The sequence below is a fragment of the Crassostrea angulata genome, unplaced genomic scaffold, assembly GCF_025612915.1.
Source record: "Crassostrea angulata isolate pt1a10 unplaced genomic scaffold, ASM2561291v2 HiC_scaffold_167, whole genome shotgun sequence".
NCBI classification, from domain to species: domain Eukaryota; kingdom Metazoa; phylum Mollusca; class Bivalvia; order Ostreida; family Ostreidae; genus Magallana; species Magallana angulata.
This window is the reverse complement of record NW_026441720.1, coordinates 668,612-687,455: the sequence shown is the minus strand read 5'-3', so window position 1 is coordinate 687,455 and position 18,844 is coordinate 668,612. Positions and strand designations below refer to the sequence as shown.

Genomic DNA, 18,844 nt, shown 5'->3' with positions numbered 1-18,844 from the left:
ATATGAAAAATTGAAATCTGACAACTTGTATTAAATATTTGATAAAAATGATTAACATGTGAGCTAGAAACTCAAACGCTATCTACAAGATGTACACATGTAATCAAGCGTCATACTTGTACATGTGTACACAAAGAGCAAGCATAAATATATTTTTTGGGATTCTGTGTTAATTGACTGGGGTTTATTTCTGGAGCTAAAGCACAGTCCACGAGACACGTACAGAGAACTAACAACTCGGTCATTTAAACGAGAGCTTGTCATCAACAATAAGAATCAAAATACTGAAGTACTGAAAGCCGGGCTCTTTTGGTGTGTCTTTATGCATATTGTGTAGTAAAGACTGAATATCTCTCTCTCTCTTTCTCTCTCTCTCTCATGCTTTTAATGTCGGCAAAGCATCAGAGAGCGACCAAATTTTGTAAGCGGCTATAAACAAAAAATAAGTCTGTCTAGTAGAAGTTAAAATGTTCAACAGTTGCTGCCTTGAATTTTGCAACAAGCATTATATATTCAATCCCCGTTTCCTCTTCGTGCAGCAAAGTAGTTCATGGAAATTCATGCGCAATGTATGTGTCCAAAATGCATAGTAATGTTTTAAAAACACGTTATTAATAAGAAAACTAAAAAGATAGACAATTCTTTCAAAATTTAAAAAAAGAAACAAAATGCCAACACTTTTGACAAAACGTGGCTCTTTGTGTAACTATTTGGTATAGCGGAAGCTTTACCTTGACGCTGTTTGGTTTTTTGTTTATTTGTGCTATTTATAGTAACATTGGCGATTGGCCTGCCTATAGCCAGGACCCTGCTTTCAGCAGAGCCCGGCTAAAAATTATGTAAACAGGTGTATTAACTTATGCTTATTATGCAATGACTGGCCGTTTACAAAATATCATAATTATATAAAATTCATGCACTTTTTTAAAATCAGATTTAACATGTTGAATTCAGAATTCTCATCCTCTGAATTGTGTAGTGTTTTGCATAAATGTTTGCCTTTTTGTAGAAAAGTCAAGATAATTACATGTGCATATTATGGATTCATTGTTATTTATTTAAGTCTGTTGCACTCGCGCATACATATACGAATCGAGTTGTAATGTGTTTTTATTTATAATTAATCAATATTCGATTTAATTTGTGAATACGAACATGATTCTTTTTACCGGAGCAGATGGCAAGCATATTGTAATCCGTGTCCTGTATTTCACGTTTGATGCGTACAGTGATATGCGACACTTTGTGATTTCAATAACGACTAGCGTTTAGCCCATAAACAATTATGTATTCACGTTTTATTACTTTAAAATTCTACGAATGTATTTTAAAATATACTAAAAGAAAATTAGTTGTAAAAAATCGGTATTTGATTTCGTACTTGAATAGAGTATATACTTGTGTCCTATTATATTGCCGGTTCTATTTATCATGGTATTTCTGTTAAGGTGTAGCATTTTCTCAAGGCAAGGGTTTTCGGTCCACTTTGCTCCCCATAAACACTTGGCGGTTTTCATTACGAAAACTCTGTGACAAGCTCCGTTTTATAATTGGCTGCAGCTGTGAGTAGCTGATCCAATCGCAGTGCTTGTGAATATAAACCTTAAAGGGTACCACATGTGTGATCTTTGGTAAAACATTCGCTGATTTTCACAAGTTGAGACACAAGTTCTCGAGTACAGTGCTTCCCCAACGATGGTCTAACCAGATCGCTTTAAAAACCTATACAGTTTACTTGGATTGAACATAGTTCTACAAATTACTTGTCAAGGTTCGCGTGATAGCATGGAAAGTAAACATGGCGAATTTAGAAGTTGCCTATCCCGTTAGTATATACTAGTACGTTCCTGTTTATGGTTATTGCTTTTAAATGTTCAATGAGCTCTGTTTTATTTCATTTCTTCGGTCCGTAATATTTACGACAACGATACCTGGTTAAATGGCATGAAAGCTTTCAAATAAATCGGCGCCCTTTTCACTCCCGGTACAGGTCCTTACAAAACACTATGAATAAAACATTATGTGCTTTCCCTAGGTTATAACTTAATTCGTATTCAATAGCATCATTAATTATGTTCCGATATTCGGTCATCATATCAACATGTTTTCAAGTTGTATTAATGCCGTAGTGTGTATATAACCGTTGTTAAATTCTATGAAAATGTAAATATGCAAGGGGCGCTACTCAAGTTGCTGGCTAGATAGCGCCACCATATCACCGAGTTTTCGTAATGGAATCCGCCAAATGTTTATGGGGAGGAAAGTGGACCGAGAGCCTTTGGCTAGAGAAGATGACGTATAGAAGCACGCGCTGAAATTGACATTTGACATCGGGATATTTTTAGACATAATAAACAGAGGCACACTGAACATATCTAAGGTATATAAAAGAGGAAACTCACAAAAACACTAGTTTCTAGAAATATTTCCGTATTGGTAGATTTTTTGACAAAATGATTCGTACAAAACTACCGCGATATCATACGACCGGCTCATAACAAATCAATTGAGATACGCTGATAGAAAGGGTTATAAATAAAAACAAACATAGTTTAAGTAGTTGTTAAGTGCATTTGCTATTTTGAAAGATTGTACGTCAAAACACTAGAAAATGTTAAAACTCCCAACCCAGCAGCTGAGATCCGCCGATCCAGCTGGTAATTAATGCATCACAAGATTAGTAGGAAACCTCCCTTTTTATCAAACCTATCCAAATTGGCTTGAAACTTTCACTGATTCACCCCTGCGAATATTTATGTCATTTAAATTTAAGACCACGTGGTTTTATTTGACCCTTTCAGTTTCGCAGTGAAAATCGTGCCTCGTATTTATAGTCTATTTCATAGAATCTAGGTATAAAATCTAGAGTTTGTTGATTTTAAACTTTATCTTCATTAATTTGTGGATAAAATGTGTTCTTAAAATAAATGTGACAATACAAAAATAGTTTTTGTCTGCTGTTGCAACAATTAACATGCTTAGTAGAGTTCCCCATGAGGATTAATTTTCGATCCGCGCCTGCCCTAGTTAAAGTATCAAAAGTGAAACAGAATATACTATGCAGAATGTTCCAATGTTCCTTGAAAATGGCTCGATATACTAGGTTTTTATGCAAAACAGACACCCATTATTAGTTTTTTTTATGGTTTTGCACACCACAAGCATCAAACATCGCTATGGTTTTATTAAGCAACCCAATGTTTATATTTTCAACCACTCTACACGTGGTTGAACACGAACGATAACTCTGTTCTGAATATTATCGTTTATTAATCATATAAATAGCAGCTATATGGTGAAATAATTCACACATCTTAAAAGATTTTCATGTTTTAACATAAATCAAAGTAGGATGTGATATGAAAAACGACCAGTACTAACGTATTTTGAGAATATTACCCTAACACTTATACTTCCGCTCGAAATTTTACAGGAACTGTACAAATCTCGGTGAAGTAACGTGAACTTTCATTTGAGCACCTCTGGATTTATCATAGACTTAGCAGCGGTAAAGAAAACATTCCGAACACATTCGCAGGGGTGTGATTTACCTGTTTAGTATACCTCTACATACCATGTCTGTTAGCTTTTAAAGGGGCATGGTCACGATTTTGGTCAGATTCTATTTTTTCTGTTTTTATCATTTATGATGCTTCAGAAATGCATTTCAAATGATAAAATGAAATATGAGAGTCAATCGTAGAGCTATAAGCAAGATACTGAGCTCACAATTCTTTATCTCGTAAACAAGGCTCATACACTGTTTTTGTTTACATAAGTTCAATATACATGTCAAAAATCTTTTTCAAACTGATTTGTCTATCATCTTATTCATGTCAAACATAAAGAAACAGCTCCTAATGTTCATTCATTTTAGGTCTAAAACTGGAATTTTCACTTCAACATTCAAAATTTAAAAAAAAACTTTGTTTACATAGCGAAGAATTGTAAGCTCTGTAACTCCTTTATAACTCAAGGAATGACACTCATATTTTGTTTGCAAGTTAAAAATGCCTCATTGAAGCATTAAAATCGGAAATAATTTTTGACAAAAATCGTGACCATGCCCTTTTTTAATGATATGTCTCTGTGTGTAGACTTAACTGTATATGCTAATCTTAATAGTCGTGTTAATGATATTGAAAATTATTTTATGATAGGAAAAATATAGCTGATATGACTGAGTTTTTGTTCACTCCCAAAGATATGAAAAGATTTAAAAACATATAGAACAAAAGATGACTTACCTATTATTTTCAATGTAATATTTTCAAAGCAATTGCTGGTGACTAATGTAGAATCACAGAGGAAAAACAACCCAGCATCTTGTATTTGAAAATCTCCAAAGCAGACAGACATCTTATTGGCAGTGATACTACAGTTCATTGTTTTATTTCCAAAAGGTATTACGTATGGTGGGATGCTTTCAGTTAGACTGACACAAATAGTTGAATAATTTCTTTTAATAACGTTTGTTATCTCGGCATCCGTTATCGAGAAATTAAGACAAATTGTAGATCCTTTTTCGTACATTACTGTAGAAGCTAGGCAATCTGCAAAGTAAATCAGTTTGTTTTAGCTTTATATAAACAAAACAATTCAATACTCTGCATATTTAAAAAAAAAAATTAGACTTAAGGTAGACCCAGTGGTTTAAAAATGTGCGTCACACTAAACCTTTTCTTTTTATATTGGAACAGTTAAAACAACTTAAAAACATACCAAAGATCCAAAATAGTTATACCTTTGCACGTGTGTTTTCCTACAGTGAGCCTCAGCTCACAAGGTCCAAACATTTTACAAACTTTAACACAATGAAGTATGATCTCATAATTTATTAAAATATGCACCAAAACACATTACATTAGGGTAATAATTTTTAAAAATCTGATGATAGTTGTTTAATGAAAAAAAATCTTATTGATTTTCTACAAAAATATGCAAAAAAAGTACATTCAATTTTCTCACAACCTTCCAAAAAATACCAAAAATTTCATAATTCTTTGGTAATTTTTCAAAATTTTACAGTTTACATGCTTATTTTTATAAACATTTATTAACAGCTGTATTTTTTGTTAAAAACGCAGTTTATCTAAATTGAATTTTGATAGTCTGTTATGAAATATACCAAAAAAAGTTATCTGTCAGTCGCTAAAATGTATAATTATACTCATTCAAACTGTATATCAAATATGAAAATGTTGGTCATAGTTGTTAAAACCGTAGAAACAAGTGCAGTACCCCCCCCCCCTTCCTTTCCGGCAAGTAATTTTTCACAAAGTGTTTTCATATATTTATGGTTTTACTCTCCTTTTGTGATAAATATGAGCAAAATATTTGTACTGAAGCAACCGAAACGTAAGTGTGCAATACTCTATATTAAATAAATATCATCTTAAATGATTGTTGATGTGTCTAAAACTATGCCGGAAATTTATCCCGCTGTGTAAAAAAAAACCGGACACGAAAGCCACTGGGTCTACCTTAATATGATTGATTAATATAGATTTTTTATACGAAATATGCGTAATCCGTTTATCTTACACAAGGCAAGTATAAAATATTGTTATATGTTTAGGCTAAGCACGACGCACAGAAACGAATAAAAAAAGGTAAAGGAGACATAGTAACTCAACTGACGCAAAAATGCGTACATGTGGGAGAAACATATGCTGAATTCAATTAAGCAGACACAAGTGTAAAACCATTAACAGACCTGTCATAATGTCGGCACCTAAGTATTAATTGTGAGATTTCCGACAAGTGCGAAGTACGCGTATTTGATTTATGCCAAAACAATTCTACGTGAAAAAATCAGATAGATCGAGACTCTTGTAAAACCTGAGTGTGATACCTGAGTTCAATTTCTTTTGATCACAGTTTAAAAACCAAAGTGCTATAAGACGTGTTCTTTAATGTTTCGATAAAACTATATATGTCTCTAATTTGTTGTTACAATTAAGCACTTCATAATACCAGAGAGAGTTTTTTTCGGAGGGTATGTAGCCACAGTGAACAGTCGTCAATGAAAGCTGACATTTACCCATGCACCACGCGGGGTGATCCGACACCGCCTTCATTCATTTTTTTTTTATCTTAACTAAAGTATCAAAACAGAAAACAGGGCCGATGCGTTAGTCGTAGATTCGCCCCAACTCTGTAAAAATCGGCCCGCGAAGAAAGATCTAATTACCGGAATTCTAAAAAATTAAAACTGAGTGTGGTTTTAGCTATAAAACGAAATTCAATGAAATAATCAACATATCAAAATATAGGTTATGATAAAGTTCAAAAAGTTTTAAACCATAGAAGATAATGATATACAATCTCGACGACAACAATCCAATAGTGTCTTGTATGGTATCAATGCCATTGTCGAAATTACACAGAGATTACTCTCTCTCTCTCTCTCTCTCTCTCTCTCTCTCTCTCTCTCTCTCTCTCTCTCTCTCTCATCACCTAGCATTTCCTTTTCCGTGAGGGTGTTTGGGGTATTTGTAATGTCTTATACATGTACATCAGCTAACGAAAATTATGAGAAAAAAACCCATGAAATTTTCTTAAATCGTGTGCAGATGGTTTGTACTCAATGATTTGTTTTCAATATACTAGTATAAATTTCAGGAAGGGGCTATAGTCCTCATTTAATTAGTCAGCTATTCTGTCCCCACTTCGTTTTCCAGGCTTTTTTATCGGTTTGGTTCGGCAAATTAATTTCAAACTTCCTGTGTAGCTTCATAACGATGCACTACAGATAAAGTATGAGTAGTTTTACTTTTGATAAACAGGTATATATCCGTACTTAATTTTAAATTTGACTCTTATGATCGGATTACGTGTTCTTATAAATATAGGGTAGGAAAGAGAAGACAAGGGACTTTTTGTGAATCTCCTACTGTACCATTCTTAGCACTCTTATCCCCGGGTTTTAAATGGTCTCCGCACATTAAAATTATAGTAAACAAAGCACTAAAAATCAGTTCTCTTAAAAAAACTTGAAAAAACTTAAATTTAGTCTTGGAAAAAACAGCCTTTCCAAAATGTATATTACCTTTGTAAGGCCTATTCTCGAATATGCCTCAGTTGTTTGGGATGGCTGTAGTCAATATGACATTGACAAATTAGAAAAAGTTCAATTATATGCTGCCCGCATTATTACAGGGTTACCAATTATTGCATCAAAAACAGCCTTATATTTTGAAACGGGCTGGGGAAACTCTTTCTGCTAGAAGAATGACGTCTAAACTTACCACTATGTACAAGATCCACAACAAGTGTGTCCCTGAATATTTATCTCAGATCATCCGTAATACCAGGAGTAACGATTCTGCATACAGAACTAGGAACATTGAAAATTATAGTTTACCTAGGTGTAGAACAGAATTATTTAAGAAATCATTTGTACCGGACACTATTCAATTGTGGAATACATTAAGTATAGGAGTAAGAAATGAAACCTCTATACAAAGATTTAAGAATTCATTATATAAATTTAAAAACATAGCTAAAGCTCCTTCTTTTTTACACATGGTAAACGCAAGCTAAACATAATACATACCAAGCTAAGACACAATTGCATACTCGATTACGATTTACACAAAATAAATATTATAGAAAGCGGTAATTGTCGTTGTGGATCACCCGAAGATGCTTACCATTTTTTCTTCAAATGCATAAATTATACAATCGCTAGAAATATTTTTTTCTTAATCTGCTACAACTAGATATTTTTCATATAATTAATACTCATCTTTTATTATAGGGCGATGAGTCATTATCCATTGATATTAACAAGCAGTTATTCTCATTAGTTCAATTGTACATCAACGAAACTGGTAGATTTGCTTAATATAGTTTATGTGCATGTTTCTTATTCTCGTATATATCACTTATCTTCATTTATGGTAATAACAATTCTATATCACGCAATAACAGTTGTAAGTTTTGTATAATTTTTCTATTTAATGGTAAAGACCTAGTAAGTTGTCAGAACTTGTGTCCAAACCATTTGTATATGTATCTTATATATAAGTATACAATAAAATATGTACAAATCACTGGTTTTAAAGCTATCAATTTTGTAAAATACCGGTATTTCGAATTTATTATCTGATTATATATATATACACTGTAAATTAGAGTTGCGCTGATGCATCTATTTACCATCAAAGTACTGAAGTACTGACGGGAGTTGATTTTATCGATTATCATTTATTCAAAATCAACGATATGTGAATTTGCATAAGAAGTAGTATCAGTAATCGAAATATTTCTGAGAAATTGTATGGATCCAGACAAGATTGAACTTAAGTCTTGTTCAACCAAACGCTCGGCTGTCTCCGTTTATCTCCGACAAGCAAGAGAGACTCTGTTTTGTCGGATATTAACGGAGCCAGCCAAGCGTCTGGTTGAAGGAGATTACATTGTACTCTAACGTAGGAATACATACGGATTAAAAAAAAATATCTAAACTGTTTGTGCAATTTAAAATCTTACTATTTTCATGGTATTAATAAAGAGGTTTTCCTGAACAACAATGCTTCAGAATAGATAGCATCGAATCTATCGATTATTTTCAAGAACTAAGTGTTGTCAGCGGTATAATTGATTTGTGCTTAGGTCCAAACACTGTTTCACTTTCGCTTTGTCCGAGTAAGTGCATAGGAGAGTTGATTAAAATCAACTCCCAAAAATGGACCAAAATATACCCAAATGAACCTAAAATTATGACAAAATTAGTTTTAAGCGACTCATTTTTCATTACTAATCGGTTATGTCCTTTATAAAAATCTTGAACCAGTTTTTCTCCACACATGTTTAGCAAATAAAACGACATTTATTGTTTCATTTATTTTATGGGGAGGGGGTGGTGCCGGTGTAAAGGACATGTGCTATACTCTCAGTTGTTATAAAAGTTAATACATATTGATATAAAATGAAAATTTCCAATTACACTGTACATAGCTTCTATCACGCATTTTGATCTGTGCGATAGTTTAAAACAATTTTCAAAGCATTCAACCGATCATTTTCGGAATTTATTTTTCTGGATCCCCGCCTGATACGTCCGCCTCCTTGTATATTAGAATTACATGAACGATGACCATGTGTACACATTAAATTAATCGGCTATGTTATGTGACCATAACATTTTTTATCAATGTATTTGCAGGATAGGTAACAAATAACAGCCTATTTGTTGGAATTTGTACTGATTATTTGCGATAATTTGCCGCCATCTTCTATGCATTCCCCACACCACACACAGTTTCTTTATTTGGTGTTTTGTGTGCATGGCGACAAATTGGTAAATTTGCACCACTCGCCCCTTGCAGCTTCACCCTGAGTACATTTTTTTGGGCTAAGTGTAATGTAATAGTATATTTAGTACACACATCTTTGAAGTGCTTATTTACATCTTTAGAAAGTTACTTACATGTACATACAAAGTAAACATTTGTATGAATAATATTTATATACAATTATTTTCAATTTTGGTGCGGGGGGGGGGGGGGGGGGAGGATGGGAAACTACAGAGAAACTCAACTTGGGTGTGATACATATGCCTGTGTACACCTTCTATTCTTTCTTGTTGATTTATCAATGAATGAATTATAACAACCTACGACAATAAATCTTGAAAAATTCATGCACACTCAAATTTTTAAAGTTTTACTGTTCTCTGCACAAGAAATCGGCAATGTGAACAAATTGGCCACCTATTATCCCTTCCTTTGATTGCACAGAATATGTTTCCTTCTATGTTGAAAACAATGCCGAACGTAAGACTTATTAATAACTTTTTTACTCAAGAAAAGGAAAAACCCAATTTTGTATTAATAATTCCGCATGATGTGATAATATCTCAATGATTAGTTTATAATCAAAGAACTAGTGTATGCTGTATACATAAAACGATAAGTAATGCTCATATTTATTGGTAAAACCGGACTGATTATTTAGATTTAGATTTAAACATATCTTAGATACATGTACTTATCTTCATGCGCGGATCTAGAAAGGAGGGGGTCGGGGGTCTGGACCCCCTCCTCAGGAAAACTGAAGCTTATTACATTTACATAGTAAAATTATTGAAAATTGGCCTAGGACCTCCATACCGAAAAAATTGGCTCAGCTTATGAAGCTCTCTACCATAACCGCATTTTTACACAACAAGGGTGAATAAACCCGGGTTTTAAACTATTGATGGTGAAATACCCAAGGGTTCAAACTCATCAGGTGGAAATGCACTAGGGCAAACAAAATCACTTAGATCCACGAAATTATTACTAGTCTACTTTTATATTCTGCGTAAAAATAAATACAGATAATTATTCAGTTAGCTAGGGAGAAGTGAACATAGCATTTATGTGTAGATAAGAGATTGTACGGATGATCTTTATTTAGAACATTTTGATGTCGCAAGGATACATCTTTCAGATCCATGATTTGATTGGGTAATTTAGATACTGAATCTCGAATTTCGAATCTTGAACTTCGTATTTTGAATCTCGAATGAGCCTTCTCGGCTTTCGTAGACTATGGCATATAACTTCTTAAATACTGGTACGTAAGGGAGTGTTTACATCTAGGTTGACATTCGACTTAGCTTACTATATAAGTATTTGGACTTACGCCTTCGCAGAGTTTTAGGTTTAGTCCCAAATCAGGGCGCTTGACAATATAAGTACGGAAGCGTATTACTGCCACATATACACTTCACATTTTTTTTATTTTCTACACTTTAAAGTGTAAATTTTACAGTTTAATCTGTAAATTTCACACTATAATCTGTAAATTTTACACTTTAATCTGTAAATTTTACACTTTAATCTGTAAAATTCACACTTTAATGTGTAAAATTCACTCTTTACTGTGTAAAATTTGACACTTTAATCTGTAAAATTTACACTTTAAAGTGTAAAATTCACACTTTAATCTGTAAAATTTACACTTTAATCTGTAAAATTCACACTTCAATCTGTAAATTTTACACTTTAATTTGTAAAATTTACACTTTAAAGTGTAAAATTCACACTTTAATCTGTAAATTTTACACTTTAATCTGTGAATTTCACACATTTATCTGTAAATTTTACACATATATCTGTAAAAATCACACATTAATCTGTAAAATACTATGTTAACATCACATGGCTGTTTTAATTAAATGTCCGACATTTCTTTCATTTTGCTTAAATAATAAACATTGCAATCGAGAAATGAGTTCTCATTAACAGTATTCAATTTTTCAAAAACTGAAACAGTTATAATTAAATTCTCTTAGACAAAATGTATCGGTGTCACATGGCCAAAAAATGTTCAACGCTAAGGGCTTTTTAAAATGCAAGCCGTTTCCCTCGTCTCTTTCAATCAGATTATAATTTTCACAAAAACTGAAAAAAGTGATAATTTAATGGACTAAAAACTAGCGATCACTATCAATTTATCTGACTGCCAGCCGGCCACCACATAATTATATGGTGGCCGCAACATAAAATGTAGAATTATCTGTAACAATGTTTTGGGGTTTTGACTTTTTGTTCACTTTTATGCAAATACACAGTCTTCAAGCCTGCTAAATGTATACAAGACTTTTACTAGTTTAGAGCATCAATTTCATTTATTTGTATACAGTACAATTTTATTTAATCAAGTTTTTGTAGTACGTACACAACTCAAAGTACTGAACGTACTTATGTATATTCTTTGAATGGTCAGTAATTCAACAATATTTGTTATTGTTATTGTAAAATCATCATAAAATAGTGTGGAAAAAAAAGCCGAGGCATAAAACCACTTAAAAAAAAAAATTTAAAAATCCACGGTTTTTTTTTAAAATATCACTGTGTAATGATGTCACTGTATTTAAGACAAAGTTTGAAATATTTACTAATTAAAATATTTCAGTCTATAATGCTTCAAACAAACCATCGGAAATGATAAATACTCTCCAATGTATGTGTATATATGACCCAATTTTACAGGATAGTGTGTAAATTTAACACTTTTAAGTGTCAAATTTACAGATTAAAGTGTATATTTTACACTTAAAAGTGTAAATTTTACAAAATAAAGTGTAAAATTTACCGATTAAAGTGTAAAATTTACAGATTAAAATGTGAATTTTACACTTTAAAGTGTACAATTTACAGATTAAAGTGTGAAATTTACAGATTAAAGTGTAAAATTTACAGATTAAAGTGTGAAATTCACAGATTAAAGTGTAAAATTTACAGATTAAAGTGTGAATTTTACACATTAAAGTATTAAATTTACAGATTCAAGTGTGAATTGTACAGATTAAAGTGTAAATATTACAGATTAAAGTGTGAATTTTACAAATTAAAGTGTAAAATTTACAGATTAAAGTGTAAAATTTACATATTAAAGTGTAAAATTTACATATTTAAGTCTGAATTTTACACTTTAAAGTGTGAATTTTACAGTTAAAGTGTGAATGTAACAGATTAAAGTGTGAATTTTACACTTTAAAGTGTGAAATTTACAGATGAAAGTGTAAAATATACAGATTAAAGTGTAAATTTTACACTTGAAATTGTTAATTTTACACTTTAAAGTGTGAATTTTACAGATTAAAGTGTGAAACTTACAGATTAAAGTGTAAAATTTACAGATTAAAGTGTGAATTTTACAGATTAAAGTGTAAAATTTACAGATTAAAGTGTGAAATTTACAGATTAAAGTGTAAATTTTACAGATTAAAGTGTGAATTGTACAGATTAAAGTGTAAATATTACAGATTAAAGTGTGAATTTTACAAATTCAAGTGTAAAATTTACAGATTAAAGTGTAAAATTTACATATTAAAGTGTAAAATTTACATATTAAAGTGTAAATTTTACACTTTAAAGTGTGAATTTTACAGTTAAAATGTGAATGTAACAGATTAAAGTGTGAATTTTACACTTTAAAGTGTGAAATTTACAGATGAAAGTGTAAAATATACAGATTAAAGTGTAAATTTTACACTTTAAATTGTTAATTTTACACTTTAAAGTGTGAATTTTACATATTAAAGTGTAAATCTTACAGATTAAAGTGTGAATTTTACACTTCAAAGTGTGAAATTTCCAGATTAAAGTGTGAATTTTACATATTAAAGTGTAAATTTTACAGATGCAAGTGTGAGTTTTACACTTTAAAGTGTGAAATTTACAGATTAAAGTGTTAATTTTACAGATTAAAGTGTGAATTTTACAGAATAAAGTGTAAAAATTAAAGATTTAAGTGTGAAATCTACAGATTAAAGTGTAAAATTTACAGTTCAAAGTATAGAAAATAAAAAAATGTGAAGTGTATACGTTGCACTAAAACGCTTCCGTACACGTACTTAAATGCAAGTATTTTGACAAATTGTTAATTTTTGATTGTTTAGACTGGGGTCCCTTGACAATCCTTGAGCCACAAAAATGGTTCAACGTTAATGTAGGTATATGTATGTACAAACAATTGTGAAAGAACTTATTGATAACTGCACTGCTCAATATTTAATATCACTAAAAATCATCCTATTACAAAAGGGGCTGAATGTTATGCATAAGAATATCTAGTGAAATCTTTTTATACAGGATCTATTCTACTTCATTGTCAAGGTATTTTTTATATGACTTCAAACAATGATTTTGATATAATTGCTATTACTGTTCAAGTGAGCGATGTGGGGCAATCGGTTTTTAGAACGCAGTTCGCAATTCAAAATTTAGAATTCATGGGCCCGTTTCACAAAGTTGTCATAAGATTTATCATAAGACATGTCTTAAGATTGTCATAAGATCTGACTTATGATTATTATAAGATATGACATAGCTGTTTCACAAAGCTGTCATAAATTTAACTTATCTTAAGATAATCTTAAAATAATTATTAAAGTAGCGATTGCATAAAATTCAATCAGTAAATTGTAAAGTAAAGAATTTATTTACGAAATCTGCAGTATAAATATATATTTAATAACATTACTGGATACTTTATAACGTACCATATGTTTTTTTTTACTTTCTTTTGATAAGAACAATATGAACAAACCAGTGAAGAAAATAGTGTTCTTTTATTGATTGATGATTATTAAGGAGGCTGAATGTTTGAAAGATAAATCTATAAAAATATAAAACAAGTGTAAAGCTGTCAATGTGACAGCAAACCGGGTTTTCTTTTATGTGAACTGTATCCATAATCCATGTCAACCCGTATCCTGTAAAATGGAGTACCCTATATGCAACATTTTGCCAAGAAATGACTAAGTTAAAAGCTAGTATTTTTTTCATAGATAATCATAAATCAAAGTCCTAGCAATATGCATACCTCTGATATATGTGCAATTAATCTGCAAAAGAACAACTTCCTATCTCAAAAACTGTAGAAGGAGTTATCAGTACAATGAGGGTACCCTTTTGGCAGCCGCCCGCCCGCCCGCATTTTCACCATTTTAATAACCGGATTTTTCCGTTGGAAAACCCGGTTTATGATAATTTTGAAACCATAGAATCTTAATTTTTTCTATGGTAATTCAAAATTGTAATTTACTGACCATTTGGCCTCCTAAATACCTGTATACATATGCATGTCTCGCATTAAAATGATGAAATATCTTTAAATTACTATTACTTTATCATTACCCGTGTATAAAGCAAAGAAACAATTTTGAAATTTCAATAAAATTTGAAGGAACACAATATTTAAAGGAAAGATGGCAATTACTTAGTTCTCAGAATCGAGTTTGAATTAATCTTCTTCTAACTTCAGCACCGAACACTGTGCCGGATAATTATGCCAGTGCCAAGGTGGCATTTTTGCACCCGCTTAAGCTGCATATATCGAAAAATTCAAATATGCCATATGATAGACCATTGCTTAAAGAGTTAACAACCACCTTTGTTATCATTGTATCTCACCTGTCAGGTGAGATATTTACCTTTCAAAAATAAATTCCTATAGGAAAATAAATTTTCCCATTGGAAAAACAATATTCCTATAGGTAATTTGAAATATCCTATCGGAATGCAAGAACTTCCTAAAGGAATTTCAATTCCGATAGCTAGGATTTGATAAAATTCGATAGAAAAACTTAATATCCTATAGGAAAAGTACATGTCTGAATTAAATTCCTACAGGAAATACCATTATCCTATAGGAAATACAAGTTGCTGTCCTTTAAAAAAGGACTACAATACGTGGATCATTTGCATGTGTTTTTAACGAAAACTTGAAAGCCGTAAGATTATCAGAGATTCCACCGACTCTAGCCGCCTACTTTTTACCACAAAAGTTGTACGTTGTATCACGTATAGCCTTGACTTTTTATCTCAGAGTTTAAAGGGTTTATACTTCTAAAATAATATAATCTATATAAATGAAGATTACATGTATAGTATCAGGCATTCGGCGAGTTCTACTTTTTGCGCACACAGTACGCTTCGCACTCCTTTTGTTAACTATGCAGTGACAGCTTTTGTGTAAATTAATTTCATATTTTGATGCATTTTTCTTGAGATTTTAACTTTTATACAGTGACATGATTATTCAATCATCTATTATATACAGTCACATAATTATTCAATCATAATTAAATGCTTAAAAAAATTTAATCGGGAAGTTCTCTAGCTTCGCCTACTGTAAAAGTAAAGTTAAGCTACATGTGTATTCGGAAAACAACTAAGATTGCAAATTATGCTATTTGATGCTAGTTGTAGCTTCGGCATAACATTACCTCATGCGCAGGCTGAATTTTCCCCATAGCATCCGGTTTAACCTCGCTTATATATTTTCTGCGTGGACCTCAGGGTCCACGCAATAATTCCTATAGGACTTTTAAAAAATCCTACAGGATTGTCAATATTTCCTGTAGGAGAATCAATTCTCCTATGGAAACTATCATTTTCCGATGGGATACTAATTTTTAAAGGTAAATATCTCACCTGTCAGGTGAAACACACTAAAAACAAAAGTGGTTTTATACTCTATAGACAATGGTCTATCATTTGGTAAACATGGACTTTTCCGAAACTGCATCTTAAGCGGGTGCAAAAATGCCACCATGGCACTGGCATAATTATCCGGTACAGTGTTACCGTCATTGTTTACTCCTTGGTACATAACATTGTCTGGTTGTTGAAAAACACGATAATTATTTATGTTTCGGGGCACATGGACATTATTTTTTATGCAAATGTTATGTAGCACCACACAAGCAGTAACGATTCCACAATCTCTTTCGGGCCGGAAAAGTAGGGTCCCTCCGGAGCGATCGATGCATCGGAACCTCATTTTAAGGACACCAAGCGCTCGCTCAATGGGGGCGCTGGTTTTAGCGTTGGCATCATTGTATGCCTCCTCATGGGAGTTGCTTGGGTTCAAGACGGGTGTTCGTAAGTGATTCTTTAACGGGTACGCACTGTCACCAATTAGACAACCTTTGCTAATGTTGCCATTCTCAAACATTTGATCCAAAACAGAATTTGAGAACACAAATGCGTCATGAGATGATCCAGGCCACTTTGCTTCCAAATTCAAAAATTTCAAATTGGAATTGCAAACTGCCATCACATTTATTGAATGAAAGTTTTTTTCTGTTAACAAACAAATTTAAGATGCCTGAATAGGAATATGTGTCCCGTCTATTGCCCCTATCACATTTGGGAAATTGCATATATAAGCGAAGTCCAGTATAGTATTGTTTATAGAACCATTTTAACATGGCCTTGGACTTTCGTTAGGATGTAACTATCTATTTCTTGTGTCAAAACAAGTTAAAATGACGCTGGTTTCGAGCGAAATATACACCGATTGCGTATTCTTCGCTCAAAAGCCAGACAAATCTTGAGAGAGCCTTGGCTGAATGTCTAGCAATGAAATAGACAGGCCTACGTCACATTGCGTTTTACACGACTAATAAAAGTCCAAGCTCTTGTTAAAATGGTTCTATCTCTGTCAGTAGAAGGAAATTTAATGTAGACAGGACTTAGGGCAACTAGAGAAGATGTAACAGCGTAAACAATTCTGGACACACTTGCTTTACTTATACCATGAAGATCTGCACATACAGCTTGAAAACTTCCACTTGCATAAAAGCAAAACGCAACCATGACTTGCAATGATGTTGGAAGGGCATGTGATCTTTTGGTTGGGTGCTCTAAACGATCATTGAGCTCATTACATAAGTCAAAGATAACATGTCGTGGCAAACGGAACTTCTCTAAGATGTCACAATCGTCCATATAATCTAATGGGTTGATTCTGTCCTTGAATACACGCTCACGCCTTATAAGTTGCCTATTTCTTATCAAAACATAGGTCGCCGCCATGTTTCAATTTGACTTAAGAGAGGTATCTGGGTGTTTTAAGATTTTGAACAATCTTAAGATTATCATAAGTTCAGACACTTTTGTGAAACAGCTATGATAAAAACTTATGATAAATTTTGGTCTTAAGACAGTTATTTGTCATAAGATAGCTTTGTGAAATGGGCCCCATATTTGGGGCCCGAAATTTTCAGGGGCATCTACTAGTGGTATTTCACTACCAATGTGAGTGATGCGGTGATGCAGCTATTTCTAGTTTTTAAGAATCGGGCTTACAGTACCCGCAACGTTATTTTTTACAAAATAAACGATAGGATAGGATTCACACACGATAGGATAGAATTAAAGCACGATAGAACAGTATACACGCACGATTGGATAGGATTGATACACGATAGGAAAGGATAAACGATTTTATGATAAACGTATAATCGCTTTAAACGATCTTCACGAACAAACTGATAATCAGAACTTGAGAAAGCACACGTACGAATAAAGATTTACGAATAAAGATTTAAGTTTTTTAATTACAATTGCTGAGTTGTTAACCATCGCTGCATCATTTATAGAATGTACAGTGTTTAAAATTGACCAGTTAATTTTCTTAAAACTAAAATTATGAGCTTTAATGATCAATAAATTTTCTGAATTGTTAATATTGTTTTCATTACCGAACACCTTAGCCGATCGCCGCGAATATTTCAGCCCGAGATCAAATCACAAGGAAATAGCGGGTTTAGTTATATAAATCGATCTCTTGTTTAAAGTACATATAAAATCTATCATACATTCATTTCTTTCTGTATAATAAAAATGATCCATTAAAAACGAATAATTACAGACTAGTAAAATAAATATTTACGCAGATACACATTCCGCGTACGATTTGTTAACATTGTTTTCATTAACACACACCCTAGCTGATTGCCGAGAACATTCCAGCCTGAAATCAAATATCACACGGAAAATAACAGGTTCAATTAAGATACAACTCAGGTTTTAATTAAATATAAATTATATCATAAATACATCTGTTTCCGTATAATATGATGCAAAAAAATCATATTGCATAAAAGTTAATGTTTACGCAGGTATACACTCCGCGTACGATTTAACATATTCGATATACAGGTAAATATGTTACCTTGTTCCTAAGATATGATTTACATGTAATATTGGTTAATTTTGATCTAAAACATCAATAAACTAGATGCTGTCATTGGACAGTAATACCCGCACCATGTGTTTGCCCCTAAATAACACTGTTTTGTACCAGTTTAATTAAAAATGAAGGCTATATGCAAGCTCTGGTAATACAATTAAAATTTATAATTTTCAAAACTGAAGGCTGTGATCCCTTCCCATATGATAATACACATCGTGACATGAGCAGCACTTTATGTGCAATTTGGGGTAGAACTGTTTGCAGTGAATTTTCAATTAATCAATAATCTTAACATTTTATGTCATAGAAAGTATAATGGTCTATATAATTATTACCAACAAAACTAAAAATTAAATTA

General features: G+C 32.3%; 1 pseudogene; it reads right to left on the bottom strand.

The window, feature by feature from the left end:
* The window catches only part of LOC128169661 (hemicentin-2-like), a 143,719-nt pseudogene that overhangs the window by 46,771 nt on the left and 78,104 nt on the right, over window positions 1–18,844 (bottom strand).